This window comes from Rhinatrema bivittatum, chromosome 1, assembly GCF_901001135.1.
Source record: "Rhinatrema bivittatum chromosome 1, aRhiBiv1.1, whole genome shotgun sequence".
Classification (NCBI taxonomy): domain Eukaryota; kingdom Metazoa; phylum Chordata; class Amphibia; order Gymnophiona; family Rhinatrematidae; genus Rhinatrema; species Rhinatrema bivittatum.
The window spans coordinates 297501735-297518678 of record NC_042615.1 but is presented as its reverse complement, the minus strand read 5'-3'; the positions used below and the strand labels follow the sequence as shown (position 1 = coordinate 297518678).

General features: G+C 43.0%; 1 protein-coding gene across 8 annotated transcripts in view; it reads left to right on the top strand.

Annotated features, from left to right (window-relative positions):
• Window positions 1-16944, top strand: part of SGMS2 (sphingomyelin synthase 2) — a 281894-nt gene that overhangs the window by 189987 nt on the left and 74963 nt on the right. For 7 of the 8 annotated variants that reach the window (XM_029596777.1, XM_029596783.1, XM_029596773.1 and 4 more), the window contains one exon: window positions 13839-14009. The gene's annotated coding sequence lies outside the window, so the exon portion shown is untranslated. Of the gene's footprint in view, window positions 1-13838; window positions 14010-14087; window positions 14342-16944 lie in introns of those variants that run through there. The other variant, XM_029596791.1, reaches the window with a different exon arrangement.

The following is a 16944-nucleotide window of genomic DNA, read 5'->3' as shown; positions in this document are numbered from 1 at the left end:
GGTTCTTTTTGTTTTTGTTTTTTTCTTTACACTGGGTGTCCAGCAGTGCTTTTTTTTCTAGAAAATAAATGTGCCAATACTGAGATGCAGGGCTGTCCTGGGGGGGCCAGGGTTGTTGGAGGATGCACAAATTGAGGTGACCGCTTAGGGCCCACTCCCTGAAGCAAGCCACAGAGCCCATGAAAATGCAACCAATGCAAATATTTGACTGCTTCCTAGAACACTAAAACACCACCTACTGGAAAGACCAAATAAACTGGACTTCTGTGGATACCTACACAAACTACACATGAGCAAAATCCCACACTTCAGTCACACATGCAAGCCAGTATGTGGGGATTAACAGTGGGGGAGGGCAATCGAAAGAAACATTTCCACACATTGCCCCAACTCTTACGGCACACTCCCTTTAAATTGGCTATAACAACTACTACTATTGCTTCTACTTACTACTACTACTACTACGACGACTACTACTGTCCAGGCATATGATCTATCTTCCTTCCACCCCCTCCCAACCTCAATCCAGGCCACAACCTTTGCTACATTGCCGATCTCTAAGATTGAATGTCTAGCAAGAGCAAGGCTGGTCAGCACTGAGCTATAAAATAGGATCTTCCTTGCTTGCTGGGTTGTGGTAGATTTTAGTCATTCATCTGGGCCTCTTACATTCATCAGTACTATAATGTCTTCTATCTTCACTCCCACCCCCAAGAAAATCAGTTATTACGTGACTTTGGTAGAAACATTTTAAAACGTTAAAAAAAAAAAAATTGCTTCTAAAGGAAGTTTTCTATATGGCAGCTGTCCAATAATTATAGTATAGCTGAAAAGAAAGTGGTTGATTCCAGGCATCTCATCAAGGCTTTAACATAGTACAAGTACATTTACAACATGCTCACAAAAAAAAAAACGAACTTCCTGATATAATAGGGTAAACAATATTTTTCAGATGTCAAACAGATAAGCTTCACTTACCTGTGTCCTCCAGGCTAATCTAAGAGGAATACATAATGCAGGGCCTTTGCTTTGTGTGTTTGATTTAGGGTATAAGTAGAGGATGAATATTTAAGAAGGTCTTAGCAAGCCTTACGTCAAAAGAGAGACTTAGGCCTCAGAGCACACAGTAGGTATGGATTGGTGCAACACTGCTGGCCTGCAGAGGTGATCCATGCTGTCTACTGCAGTGATGTAAAGAATTCTCATTCTGCTAGCACCCACCAAAAAGAGTACCAAGAGACAAATTTACTAACAGGCTTTCCTAGTTTATGCCTTTAGGGGAAGTTTGTTCATATAGAAATTGAGATTATGAGAAGATCCTCTACACCCATCCAACTGATGTATCCCTCATAGTCTCTCTTTAAATTACTAGTTTCTCCTAGCACAAGCAGGATAGCAGTCCTCACACATGGATGACATCATTGGATGGAGCCCAGCATGGAACATTGATCTCAAAGAATCTAGAGCTTTCAGTGGGCCCTACTGAGCATGTGCAGCTGTAGTCATCACTCTGCCCCCTAGGCAGAGTCCCTCAGTTTCTTTTATTATTATTATTTTTTTTTTTTTTTTTGCAGAGCCATGTGCTCACGGTATTCAGCTTTGCTCTCTTCTCACAGTTTTTGTAAGTGATTTTTTTCTAGAGCTGCAGCTGTTTTCTTCTCTTTTCTCTTAAAGTAGTTTTATTCTTCTATTTTTCCTCTTCTTTCTGTCTACTGGCCGCATGGTGGGCTTTCCCTTGTGCAGGCTGGCAGAAACAAACCTGCTCCTGCACTTTTTATATCTGTGTCCTTTCCTTGCTCTGTCTGTTTTTCTCTTTTTCCATGGTGCTGACAGGACTGACTGATGCAGCTTCATTGTCCTTTTGATTATATTTATTGGTATTATTAATGTCCTATGCATGCATAAACAGATTAGTGTTCAGAGTAGTTAAATCACAAGCAGATTGTGATAAATTGCAGGAGAACCTTGTGAGACTGAAATATTGGGCATCCAAATGGCAGATGAAATTTAATGTGGATAAGTGCAAGGTGATGCATATAGGGAAAAATAACCCATGCTATAGTTACACAATGTTACGTTCCATATTAGGAGCTACCACCCAGGAAAGAGATCTAGGCATCATAGTGGATAATACATTGAAATCGTCGGCTCAGTGTGCTGCAGCAGTCAAAAAAGCAAACAGAATATTAGAATTATTAGGAAGGGAATGGTGAATAAAACAGAAGATGTCATAATGCCTCTATATCGCTCCATGGTGAGACCGCACCTTGAATACTGTGTACTATTCTGGTCGTCACATCTCAAAAAAGATATAGTTGCGATGGAGAAGGTACAGAGAAGGGCGACCAAAATGATAAAGGGGATGGAACAGCTCCCCTATGAGGAAAGACTAAAGAGGTTAGGACTGTTCAGCTTGGAGAAGAGATGGCTGAGGGGGGATATGATAGAGGTCTTTAAGATCATGAGAGGTCTAGAACGGGTAGATGTGAATAGGTTATTTACTCTTTCAGATAGTAGAAGGACTAGGGGGGCACTCCATGAAGTTAGCATGTTGCACATTTAAAACTAATCGGAGAAAGTTCTTTTTCACTCAACGCACAATTAAGCTCTGGAATTTGTTGCCAGAGGATGTGGTTAGTGCAGTTAGTGTAGCTGGGTTTAAAAAAGGTTTGGATAAGTTCTTGGAGGAGAAGCCCATTACCTGCTATTAATCAAGTTGACTTAGAAAATAGCCACTGCTATTACTAGCAACAGTAACATGGAATAGACTTAGTTTTTGGGTACTTGCCAGGTTCTTATGGCTTGGATTGGCCACTGTTGGAAACAGGATGCTGGGCTTGATGGACCTTTGGTCTGACCCAGTATGGCATGTTTTTATATTGGCTTGTACTCTGACTGTCCACCAGTGACTGCTGTTTGACCTTATCACCCTTTTTTTTACCTTCCACTTTCTAGCATTTATCCAGGACATGTATGCAGCCTTTCCTTTCCAACTTACTAATGCCACCCTCTTCCCTCATTTTTACCCTCCTTGAAACAACCTCTCTCTTGTACAGAGCAAAATAGAAATTCATTTGCATGTCTCTTTGCAAGGCTTGAGCTGGAATATTCTCCAATACAGTTCATGACCTGAACTGAAATGAGCCTCATACAGCTGAACCATTACACAGATAAAAATCATGTAAAGAAATAAAATAGTAGTGAATGCACAGAGCATGAAAAATATACTCCAGGTTTACCAATCAGGGGGAAAACATATTTGTCAGCTTTTCTCCCATGGCTGGCAGCCTCTCTTCTTTCCCCCATGCCCTACACCTCTACCTCTCCCCTTGTATGCCTCCAGTTCTTTCTACCGACCCTGCTCCTGTCTGTCTCCATTTCTCTTTTCCCCCTTTCCTACTCACTTCATCACTTTGATAGCTGGAGCAGCACATGAGTGAATTCTGGGAGTGGCTGCTATGGCCATTGTTGATGCTTACTTCTCCTCCAGTGTAGGTTCAGTGTAGGTTTTCTTTTCAAACACGACACTTCAGGAACAGATAGAAGGGGCCACTGTAGTGACTGTGAGCACACAATGATTCACAGTCCCATGCTCAGGCCCAGCAATAGTAGTTGTGCTTACCATGCAGTTGTAAGGGGCGGAGGTTAGTGGATGGAGCCCAATTAAAAAAAAAAAAAAAAAAGGCCTGTGTGGCCACCGGTGAACCCTATCCCTCAGACAGCCTAAAAAAAACGTAGAGAGGCCCATGTAGGCACCTGTGGGACCCCTTTTCTACCAGCAACTGAAAAAAAAAGAGAGTGACACGAGAGATTGCTGGTGTTCGACATCCCACCAATGGCTGAAGAAAGAGAGGGCAGCATGACAGGACCCCACTGGGAGTAGAAGATGAAGCCTGTTCATGCCGCTTGTCTTCTGTGCTGGCCCTCCGGTATTAAAAACTTGTTGGTCTAGCATTTTCCTCTATGCAGATTTCGTGATGCATGAGATCAATATAGAGGAAGTGCTAGCCCTGTGAATTTTAAATACTGTAGAGCCAGCACAGAAAACAAGCAGGAAAAACTGGCTCATGCAGCAACAGATTGGCTCTTCCTCCAATAGGCACACAGTGGCAGTAGGAATGAAAGAGACTCTGGGGCTACCAGCAAAAGAGTTGACCCTACCTGTCTGAGAAAAGGAGATCGTATGGGTGTGAATGAATGGGAGCCTGCCTGGGGTGTGTGTGTGTGTGAGTATAACTGGAAGTGTGTTTGTGAATTGGAAACTGCCTGGGGGGAGTGAATGGGAGCCTGCCTGTTAAATAAATAAATGGATGGGAGCCTGCCTAGGTATGTGTGTGAGAATGAATGGGAGCCTACCTGGAGGGTGTGTGTGCATGAGAGAGAGAGAGAGAGAGAATGAACGGGGGCCTGCCTAATGGGAAGGAAGGACTGATGTGAAGAATGTGCTGCACTACTAATCCATGACAAACTCAGGGTGACTAGAAATCAAAAGCAAAAGCTGATCACACATTTTAACTCAGATGGTAGGAGGGAATCTCTTGGACTGGATTTATGCACACAAAAATCATGTTTTGTGCTCATAAAAGACTTGTATTTGCATAAAACATGATTTATGCTTGTTTTGTGTACATAAAATACGACTTATGCACACAAAAATGCTTTCGGTGCAGAAAACCTTTTTCCTGCACATAAATCCCAATTGCTTGATCCAGTACCAGAACTCCTCCGCCTGCCCATAGACTGACACGAGCGCTGGAAACTTTATTCCACCTCTAACCAGGAGTAAAATTTCCAGCTCTAAGAAAACCTGAGTTAAGCTAGTTCACCTCTCTGCATTGGCAGATAATAGCTAGTGGCTTTATTAGCATGGGATTTGCATGAGAGGGCATTAAGCAGCATGCATAGTTTTATGTGCACATTTTTTTGTGTGCAAAATTTCTTGCTGGCGTACAGGTTTTACACAAAAAAGTGTGCATACAACTATGGATAAAACTGCTCCCCTGAGCGCGTTGTATTACATCAAGCCCTAAGTACAGAATAAGCCTATACCATTATTGTAGTTTGGTGATTTAATAATGTCCTGTATATGTCACTAGAATCCAAAATATTAAACTTCTGTGTAGATTATTACCTATTTTTATGTGTTCACAGTGCTGCACATCAGAGAACCAGACTTACTACTAAAGATTTCTATAGCACCACTAGACACTTACCAGAAGACATTGAAGACGAATACCATGAACATATAATAATATTAGCTCAAAATAAGTCATGAATTATTGGTTTCTGGAGCACTTGGCAATCCTTTATATTGTTTAAGGTTTTGCAGCAAGACAGATTTGATTTTCAGGATCTCCACAATAAATATTCATCAGATACAGTAATATAGTAAGATGACAGCAGATAAAGACCATTAGGCATCTACTCAGTTATTCTGATTTACACAGCTAATTATATATTCCAGATACCAGCCATAGAACCAGGACCACTTGTAGGATATCTCTGCTTATTCAAGTCCGTTTTTGTTGTTCTTCCATCCTGGGTAGATGAGGTTATCACTGGGGCTGTGTGAAAGAAGAGTTGGAAGGGAGAGGTGAGAAGGTGAGAGGGAGGGAATGACCATGGATCAGTTGGTGTTATAAGAAGGGCTTGGGGACCAACTGGGAAGTTGTGAGGGGGTGAAAGAGAGAGGATGGACTGAGGAGGTGAGAGGAGCTGTGGGATGTAAGAGGGGGATCAGCTGGAGGAGTAGAAGTTGAGCGAGGAGGGTCTGTTGGAGGGGAGAAGGTTAAGAGATGAGGATCTTGCAGGCAGGGCTGGTGGCCCCTCAGCCCTTCCATTGCTTAATTGGCAAGACATTTAAGACTCAAGTGCTGAAAGTGAAATAGGTTAAAAATTCTGTTTTCTTCCAGGCCAGACCCCACAACTTTGTTAAATATAAACTTTTAAATTTGTTTTTATTTATTTAACATGAAAAAAACAGTAAGCAGTATAAGAAAATTATTTACTTATAACTAGGAAGCAACAGAAAAGATGCAAATTTTCAACACTCTCTGGTGCCCCCTTCCCTTGTTACCCTGGGCCTTGGTGTTTATTTTGCTTATTGGTTAATCTGGGGCTGCCTGGAGGGGCTGGAGATTGTAAGAGAGGATGGAGGTTGAAAGAGGGAATCAGCTGAGTGTGGGGAAAATGAGAGTGGAGTGATTGTTAGAGGGGGACCGCACCCCTGCTAATTTGTTTTGGTCGCCTTCTGGGATCATGGGAGTTTTCAAGTGCTGAAATGGGGTCACATTGGCTAAAGGTTTGGGAAGCCCTAATCTAAGAACAAGCCTAATTTGCATTCAGGCCGATTCATAAAAAAGTGCGGGAGAGCCGGCGCTCCGTGTTGAGCGCACGCTCTCCCCACGCGCGCCCAGGCACCTCTCCTGGACGGGTGATTCTCTATTTAAATGAGGCCGCGCGCTAATAAGGAAGCGCTAGGAACAATTGCGCCTCATTAGCATTAGGGATGGCTGTCAGTGGGTCCAACAACCGACGCTCAATTTTACGGGCATTGGTTTTTGAACCCGCTGATAGCCACGGGTTCATAAAACTGACACCAGCAAAATTGAGGTCTGGTTTCTAACCCGCCTACCGGCGGGCAGCTTTTTTTTTTATTTTTTAATTTTTAGTTCCTCCAACTTAATATTGCTAGGATATTAAGTTGGAGGGTGTACAGAAAAGCAGAATTTTCTGCTTTTCTGTACACTTTTCAAGGTTGCTTAGAACTTAACGCCTGCCCTTAACTTTAATTTTTTAGAGTAAAATGTGCGGGCGAATGACTGACTGATAAGCTCATCAACATGCATTTGCATGTGATGAGCACTATTAGTTTTGGGGGGGAGGGGAGGTTGGCCGTGCGTTTTCCACATGCTGTTACCCCTTACAGTATAAGGGGGTAATAAATGCTGGTGGGAAACGCACGGCCAATCGTGAGTTAAACGGTGTGCTCGGCCGAGCGCACCGTTCTGTATTGGCCTGATTGTTTGCTCGTCTTGAGGAGCCTTGTTTGTAATTTCAGAGCTGGAAAACAACAGAATGTTTGGACTCCTAAAATGCAGCATAAAGTGTCGGGCAGAGGAGCCAGGCTGTGCAGGAGCAAGGGCAGCCTTGGCATGAAAGGAGGGGCTGGGATCAAAAAAGAATGGCAGTCGTCCAGGTTGGACTGAAAAAAAAACAAAAAACCGCAGTTTGGCTTTGGACCAGGAGGAGGGGCTGGAAAGAATAGTGGTGGAGGAGCAGTGGAGGCCGGGCCAGGAGGAGCCCTGGCTGCAGAAGAGAATGTTGGGGAGAAAGGTTGAAGGGGGAGGGAAAAGCAAACAAAATTAGATTTAAAAAAGTAAAAACAAATATATTTAAAATATATTTTTTTTCCCCTGGTTCCTTAGATTTTTCACTGGCACATTCTAAAAATGTTTCCCTGTCTAATTGTTCTGAAGGTGATACGCAGTCGGTGAATGCCCCCCCCCCCCCTCCAATTAGTGACTGTCATGCTGTGCTGTCTACTAACAAGCACTACTGAACTAATGAGCTTTAAAGTTCAGACAAAATCAAGAACCGTAAGGTTAAAAATAAAACAGTTCCTTCAATATTTAATTCAGCCAGACCAATCCATTTGACATGCTGCCTGGGGTTTGCACTGGATCTGCTGAACACGAAGGGCCAGATCGTGTGGACTGTATGATACCCTGTGAACCCGCTCTTGTCAGTGTGGCCTTTGCATTTTTCTGTCTTGTGCAAGTTCATAGTGCTGTATAAAAACAATCAGAGCAGGTGTTGGCTGCTGTGTATTCTGTTATTGTTTGTATAGAGAAGAAGTTTGAATATTCTGGCAAAAGGAAATGATCCCTGGAAATCATTCAGATGATGAGATCTAAGTGCCTGGAAACAGAAAAATGAGCGGTTTAGATTCATGAACACAGAATTACTATAATATTTCATTAAACATACTGTAAATTGCTGTTGCATTTAAACTCTACTGGGAGAATCTGGAGCCAGACAATTCCATTTATCTGTTCTGATGAAGGTTTTTTTCTTTACCCTGGTTTTGTTTTTTTTTTGCTGCTACTTTTGAGGACTGTTTTTAAGCTGTTTACCCCATGCAAACTGGCCTTTCTAAACATTACCTTCCTCTATCTGAATAAAAGTATATGTGGGTTATCACAGTGTGCACATTTTTATCCGTCAATAAGCAGAGTGAAATATTCATGCTGTCTTGGGGTACAACATCATCCTGCGGTACGTGGCTCAGAACCTTCTCAGAATAGCAGAGCTTGATGCTCTGCCCATGTGCGGATGTTCCCATGCGATTATTTCAGTTGTCAGCTCTTCAGTTGTGGTTTTCCACGTTAAAAATTGGACATGAATCTTCTCACCTCAGTTTGTAGGAAAAAACATAAAAAGCACCACTTTTCAGTGCTAAGATGTCGGAAAAAGCTCCAGGTTTCAAGTACTACTCGTGTAGCCATATGTCTGCAATGGACAGACATAATTATTGTTACCTTTGGCTTGGTCCTGACCATGACCAGTTCGCCTTTAGAGATTGTGGCTGCATATGTCCCCGGGCTCAGCATCAGAGGGCCAAAAAAATCGCAAGGCTGTGTGAAGCGGAGACTGTATCCTTGCCATTGGGCAGTTATATGCCATCGCTTTGCCACTCCATGCAGTCTTCGCTACGCCCAAAACCCTAACATAGAGACAAGCACAAACAAGTGTCGCCAGAGGGTCCACAAACGACGGGCAGCCTAAACAAAGGAACAAGCACCCAAAGTCAACCAAAGCCAAGCCCCATAATAGTAAGGGGCAGTACTTTGGCTATAGACGCCGGATTGCAGTCAAAATCTGCATCCTTCAAGCTGGGAACAATGGCGCAGGAGTTGGAAGGAGCCCAAGAATGGCATCAGGGACCCAAGCAGTCTGTGCAGCCACTCACGATGCACCACAGCATGATGCACAAGCGTCAGTCCACGGCGCGCATCTGAACATAGCACCATCGCATGGCACAGCAGCATCCAAGCCACGCGACACATATCAATAGGGAATGAAGCAGTGGACTCCACAACGCAGGCGCACCAAAATGAAGCCATCCAAGCCGCCACGTGATGCAAGACTGCCGTAGCTGGTGCAATCAAGATTCCTGAAGCCACCCAAATAAAACTCAAGCTCTGTGACCACGCAGATGATGCAAGAGCTGCATTTATGACCTGTTCCTCAGTTCCATGATCGTGGCAAGACAAGGGAACATTTATTGCATAGAAATCACCAAGAAGGAAGCCACAACGAGACATAGATATCTCAGTGGAAGTGGAACCTGTCCTACAAACTTATGTGCCCATACCATGTTTGTCTCCAACAAGATTAACTTCAATTATTTCTTCAGGATCATCACAGAGTGGTCTTGAGGGGTCTATTCTAATTTATCAATGGTGTCAAGACGAAAACGTGAAGAACCCTAACTACAAGAAACGCTATTCTTCAGGGACAAGACAGCATTTGAGTAACCTAGACATGTTAGGCCTCTACATTCTCCAATCTCTGAGATATATCGAGCAGCCATTCCTACATCAAGGTCATGCAAACAACCCTATTATTTGTCACCCCTGCGCAAATAGCTGATGAAGAAACATATTCCGCTTTCTCCAACTAGGAGATCAGCGGAGGCAATGGAACAGATCTCGCCAATAATTAAGGTGCTTTTCTCTTCCTTGCACCCAAACGTTAGTCCACCAAGGCTTAAATTTCCCCTCTTAGACCAGAGCCAAGAGAAACAGGGGAAAGACTACCCTTCACCCACAAGAGATAGTCCAAGGAGCCCTAGATTATCAGAAGACTCCCCTGCCTCTAGAGAAGAACCAGGTAAGGCAGACTCCCCTCTCTTACAATTCCCCACAATTGTCATACCTAATCTACAGGCCTTCCATCGGACAAATTAAAGGAACCCCCCGAAAAACATTCTTCCTCTCCAGAGGATCTGACAGTCTAAATTTGTAGAAAAAATGGGAGAAACTCTAAAAGTGGAAATCAGGAAGCTTCCAGGCTACTGTAAAGAAGTGTTCAGAATTTTGAAGATCTTAGACATTCCTTCTGAGCCAGCAGCCCTACCATCTCATACAGTTTTAGATTTCATACTTCTCAAATCTTGGGAGTCTCCATAGTCCAATCTCCCAGTAGCCAGAAAATTAGACATAAAATTTAATCTTTAAAAGTCTCAATGTTATTCCCCTGTGCAATTACCTCAAACATCGGCTGTAGTAGAATCAGCCATGAAGAGGGCGAAGAAGTTGAAACTCCACCCAGACGCCCCTCCAGGTAAAGATCACAAAATCCTAGATGACTTTGCTAGAAGGATCTTTCAGAGTGCCATGTTAACCTCGTACATCAAGCAGCATCAATTTTATATGGTGCAGTAAATCTGAGTGCTTACAACAACTCAAACCCTTTGTACGCTTTGAGACTGGCAAACAAATAACATCCCAGCTGCTGCAAGACCTAAAAGAGGGCATCTCCTCCATTCTGTGTACGAGGCCTTCGAAACAACTTCACACATCGGCCGTTATAGAATCTTCCCATAGGACCGCTATAGGAAATGCTGAGGAGTAAGTGCAATTAGTATTAGTATAGGAGTAAGTGCAATTAGAGAAGACATGCACAAAAAACTAGCAGATCTGCCGTGCTTAGGAGTTGATTTGTTTGTGGACAAGCTCCATGAAACGGTAACACAAATAAAAGAACAAAATGTGGTGGATCCCTGGCAGGAAGGATCTCCTTGAAACAAGCAGCTCTCTTGCTTTTGACAGGAAGGAAGGGCAGTCAAAACTTCCTCCTGGATCTTCTGACAAAATAGTTTCTTTTCCCCAAAAACTGATATTAATACCAGAGGCTTGCAGCGGGTCACCACCACTTTAGGGGCAGGTCTTCGCTATCCCTGGGCATCCCAAAACAGGGTTCCCCAATCCCTGTGCCCAAGAAACCCCAGATGTCTCACAAGGCCTCTTCCATGAAAAATATCAAATGCCTGGAAACAACCCAGCGGTATATCCCAACCAGCTAGTGATTAGACTGGAAGGGAAACCCTCCTGACCTGGTCAGTATCCTCAGGCTGGGTTAGCTTGCTTCCACTGACTAAGCCTAAAAAATAACAAAGGCTCATCTACACCTCCAAACTCCTTGGAAATCTAAAGGGATTGCCTCCTGAGCTCTCTGTGGAAAGCTGCTAAATAGACTCTGAGGGGCATGGCCATTCCGGACCCCTCAAAGGGAGGGGTTGCATTTGAATGGTACCTCCCCCTCACGCTAACCTGAACTCTTACTGATTAAACTAAATGGTCACCCAGGTCTTACTGGTGATGCAACCAAAGAGTCTGTCACATTCAGGAAGTTCACAATCCACAATTAATATGCATGAGAGAGATTTTCATGTACCACATCCATTGTATGCAATCTATATCATGCATATTCATTGTGGATATCCTGAAAACTAGGCCTCTTGAGGACCAGAATTGGCCACCTCTGCACTGTTGTCTACATATGGTCTCCTGTTAGAATGCAAGGTTTGGGCTTTCAAGAACTTTTACAGAACAACTCCCTCCTTCCTAGGGCCCATTTTCATAAATTTCCTATGTTATCTTTTTGCTGTTTGACAAATAAGCAAAAAATAAAAACACAATTTTTTTTCTGAAGAAACAAAAGTAGGCAGAGGCATGGTTTCAGGAATGGTTTCCAACAAAGATTTTCAGAATAGGGTGATGGGTGTCTTCCATTGCATATTGTGTGCTGTGCTTTAGTATGGTTTTTCTAATTGTTGCAACATACCTAGGGATTAAAAAAATTCTTCTAGGATTTACTCATCAGGGCTGAAAGAAATGCTGCCCTTCCCCCCCCCAATAATTTGTGTTGATGGGGGGGGGGGGAGAGTAGGAGGAGTATATGGTGAGTGCATTTCTTCCCTGATTGAATGCACATCCACCACCCAACACCCTCTCCTTCTCTTCCTCCTTCTCCCACCAGTCTTCCCATCATCATGATAATCTCTCACTCTCTCCTCCATTCTCAACCCTAACGCTTTCCTCTCTCCTCCACTTCCCCCCCCACCACCCCACCGAGCCCTCCCACGCTCATCTCTTTCCCCCTCCCTCTGTCCTCTCATTTTTCTCCTCTGTGGCCCTCTCTTCTCCCTGCTGCCTCCTTAACCCTGATTAAGTTTGAAGATGCACCTTTCCCTCCAGCGCACCAGTTGTCACCAAAAATGTTCCTGAGCCTCAATTGGAGTGTTTTTTTTGCTGTTGTGGCTGGCTCTATTATATTATTTCTGCTCAGTGGCAGGGGTGGATGGGTTTGTTCCCTGCAACCAGCTCTAGCAGCTGCTTCCTTCTTTCAGATGTTCAGCGTGCTGTTTTTGAAAGCTGCTATCCCATATGCTTTTCTTTGTTGTATATGGAATCTAGTTCTTTTTTTCTTTCTTCACACCCTTTAATTGATATTTGGTCATTAGCTAAGGACCATAAGAACATAAGAACATGCCATACTGGGTCAGACCAAGGGTAGGATTAAATGAACAATTTTCTCAGTGGAAGGGAGTGGACAGTGGAGTGCCTCAGGGATCTGTATTGGGACCCTTACTTTTCAATATATTTATAAATGATCTGGAAAGAAATACAACGAGTGAGGTAATCAAATTTGCAGATGATTCAAAATTGTTCAGAGTAGTTAAATCACAAGCAGATTATGATAAATTGCAGGAAGACCTTGTGAGACTGGAAAATTGGGCATCAAAATGGCAGATGAAATTTAATGTGGATAAGTGCAAGGTGATGCATATAGGGAAAAATAACCCATGCTATAATTACACAATGTTGGGTTCCATATTAGGTGCTACTACCCAAGAAAGAGATCTAGGCGTCATAGTGGATAATACATTGAAATCATTGGTTCAGTGTGCTGCGGCAGTCAAAAAAGCAAACAGAATGTTGGGAATTATTAGAAAGGGAATGGTGCAGTAAATGTCTTCCTGAAAGAGTTTACAATGTAAGTGGATAAGTGAAGCAACAGGAAATAAAGTGACTTGACCAAGGTCGCCAGGAGTATCAGTGGTGGAAAAGGGATTTTGAACCCTGGTTTCCTTGGTATGCAGCCCATTGAAACAATGGGCTGCATACCATTTAAGATGTCAGATGATTTAATTGTTTGCTGACAAAGGCTGCCAATAGTTGTAATTTTGAAGTGTAATTTCTGTCTTGAAATTGCATGTCAGCTGCATGCTATTGTATGTTGTTATTTTCCAATCCAACTGAACTCAAGCGCGTGTAAGAAGTGTTCTTGCTGCTAGTGTCCCTGGCATCCCCTGGGTCTCCTCAGTTGCCTCTATGCAATGTACATTTTGTATCTGCGTTTGGATCCTGGTTAATGCATTCACTTTACACTCCAGTTTTCTACTTCTCCTCTCCCTTATTTACAAAACAGAGGGTAGAAATGATTGTACGGCCTATCCCTTCTCCAGCATTCCCTTACACTCTCTCTTAAGTTTTTTTGCAGCCTGTAGGAGGTCCTGCTGCTTTAACCTTTTAGGATCGCATTGTCAGAAGTTAAGTTTTGTTTAATAATAGCACACTGAAGTATTATGAGAATTGGGATTCGTCAGTTTCTAAGAATGCTACATAACTTCATACTCCTGGCAGCCCATACAAGTTTTGTTTGCCTCCCGTGAAGTAAAGAAGGAAGTAAAATGTCACTGCCTCACAGCCCTAGCAGCAAGTTTCAAGACAACAGGAACTTCATGTGATTTTTGGTTGATTTCTTTACAGACTACCACCCTGTGATCAAGGAGGTGTGAAAACAGAGGAGCAGCCAGCATAGCTCATCCCATGACCAGCAGTCCAAAGGAAGCTTTTTCGAGCAAGCCAAGTCACCAAGCAAACGGTCTGTATAGGAGGACAACAGATGGGCCATATGCTCTAGACCTGTATAGCCGCTAGGTATGCATTATTTTCTTTTTACACTCCTTAAAACTACTTGGGACTCTTTTTTTTTTTTTTTTTTTTCTTGTTTGTGTCAGCGCTGGACTGGGCTCCTCTCTAGGAATTCATAGGGCACGCACTTAAACTCTTAGGGCTGAATTTTTTTTCCAACATTTCACCCTCTTGATAATCAACCCCAATATACAGTGGATTCTTCTATAGTGGGGAAGGATAACCACCTGAGCCTGGGTCTTCAGCTTTCTCATAGCCACTGGTGGTAATCACACACGGAAAACAGATTGATATTCCAAAACAACTCTGCTGAAAGGCTTCTTTAAAAGTGCAACATGGTATGTTATTACAATTTTCTTTTCTTATTCAACAGCCAGAAAACAGTTACTGGTGGTAAATCTGTGACTTTGGAGTTTGTTTAATAATATGATCTCAAGCAGATCCCTCTCCACTCTGATAGTAGCTGGGGTTCTTTCCTGGTGCTAACCTCAGTTTAACTCCTCATTGACCAGACTTTGACTGAGATGTCTTGGTGTCCATGTCCGACTCCTGATGCACCTGAAGGGTCCTGTTTACTCCAGTCCCTGGATACCAGATAGGTATTTACAGTGTCACTGGCTAGTGCTATGGAACACCATGCCACTCGAAATAAGGCTGCAGAGAAATTTGAAAATATTCAAATGTAACCTGAAAACCTGGCTCTTTAAACAAGCTTTTTATAAAGATAAAGAGAAAGAGAAAAACAGTTGTTTTTAACCTACAAGTGCATTTTAATGTTAAATTTGAACCACTTAACAATTTCCTAACAAACAGATAAGCTTAACTTAAACATAGTTTATTGTACTAAAATGTTACCGTACTATGATGGCACATGTTTAATTTGTAAGCTATACCACTCATATTTTTCTTTATCGTGCCTTTCTGTAAACCGTTGTGATGGTTATCTAACTTAACGACGGTACAGAAGAGTTTTTTAAATTAAATTAAAGTTATGTACCAAATGGGTGCCACTTCTGTCCTCTTCCTTAATTTCTTTTGCTCCTTCCAGACGTTTGGTTGAATGTCTAAGCTCTCTCTCAGATTTTGGTTAGGTGAGTGCTGTGACTCGTCAGTTGGAAAGAAACAGGTGAACAGGATGAAATCACTCCCCATGTTCAAAAGGAAAGGGAGAGTGGAAAAACGTCCTTCAAAGAAAGTCCAGAATAAGCCAGTTCTCTCCTCCTCAGAAAGGAAAAACTGAAAAGAGGAAGTCTGAATTCTTCTCCAAATCCAGGCCACAAGGTGTAGGGTCTAGAATGTAAAGCTGTGGGCAGAGTTTGGTTACAATTGAGAGCTTTTTCAGCTGTAGATCCTACATTGTGAAGTTTGCTACCAGTGGATGCTAAATCAGAAAGAAATTGTCTTGGCTTTCAGCATAAAGTTAAAACCTGGCTTTTTCCTAGAAATATTTGATTGGATGTGAGTTTAAATATATTTTCAAATACACTTTACTTTTACAGTGGAGTTTTATAATGTTATTGATATGGTGGTAGAGAGAGGGCACTGGTTGTCCTTTAAAACAGATGTTGTAAGCTTATGCCAAATATATATAACTCATAAATTATGGAGCTGGATAATGTGGGGTGGTGGTATTTTATGCATTGTGAAATGTGTAATCAGTATATGCGTCATCTGTATGTTGTATTTTTTTTTCTGATTGGTATGTTTTATGCTATTATGCATGTCCTTGCTGTAAACCACATCGGACAACTCTTTTATGAGCTGAGATGGGGAGCAAATAAGAAATTCTAAATAAATACATTTCTTCTTACATGAAACCAGAACCTAGGGCAAAAACACTACTTGCTCTCTAATATTCAACTAAAAATCCACACTTCCACAAGTGGCCCTGACCTTCTATAGGAACAGGCAGCAACCGCTGCCGCAGCCTCAGAAATAAGTGCCAGGCAGGGCTTCATTTTTGGGGAGACGGCCTGGAACACAGTTCCGGCATCTCTTTTTATGCTTAAAAGGCAGAACAGCGGTGGCGTTCTGCTCCAGCTCCTCCTCTCCAGGCAGCCTGCAAGGAAGAGAAGGGGAAGGGGTGAACCTTTCTAATCCAGGGGCGGATTGGCCTATCGGGGGATCGGGCATCCCCCGGTGGGCCGGTCGCTCCAGTCACATGGTCTGCCCTGGGCCGGCCTGGGCGGCAAATCCCCGGGCCGGTGTTCCTCGGGAATCCGCCACTGTTCTAATCCATCCTCTCCTCTCTTGTTTCCCCACTTGTCCTCCTGTTTTCCAGGGAGCAGAAGGAGAAGGGGTGATATTGAAGCAGACACTGCAGAGCAAAGAACAAACACACCCACACAAACAAAAAAGGTTTGAATTAGCACAAGTTTGAAAGTTGTGAGTAGTACTGCCAATTGTTAAGGCTTCGGTCCTGGTCTTAATGACTGTCACTACTTTCTGCTCACAGCTTTCAAACTTCTGCTAATTCATTTTCCTTTTTGTGTCATTTATCTGGGGCTTAATTTCTGGCATAACAACCCAGAAGGGACATTCCGTCACCTTTTATTCTGGGACCCAAGAAAGCGGAGCAGAGCTGGTAATGTAATCTCAATTCTGGCTCTTCTGAGGAAACAGAACAAAGCTGTGAATCATATTTATGGCCCTGTCCCTATCCCTTGAAGGAAGCAGAGAAGAGCAGTGTGTTGGAGCTGCTTATCCTGAGACAAGGGCAAACACATGGCATTGATTTGGTGGGGGGGGGGTGGTATTCGTTCACACCTGGCCTTGGTCTCACACCTGCCTCCGCCCATCTCCCTCCCTCCACGGTTCCATTTCCCTTTTGTCTATAAATTAATCTCTGGTGATGTGAAATAAGGAACATGTCCCTCTAATACTGCTCTCTTCTACAGGAATAGCCTTTCTACAAAACTATCAATTAGTAGGAATCCAGTAT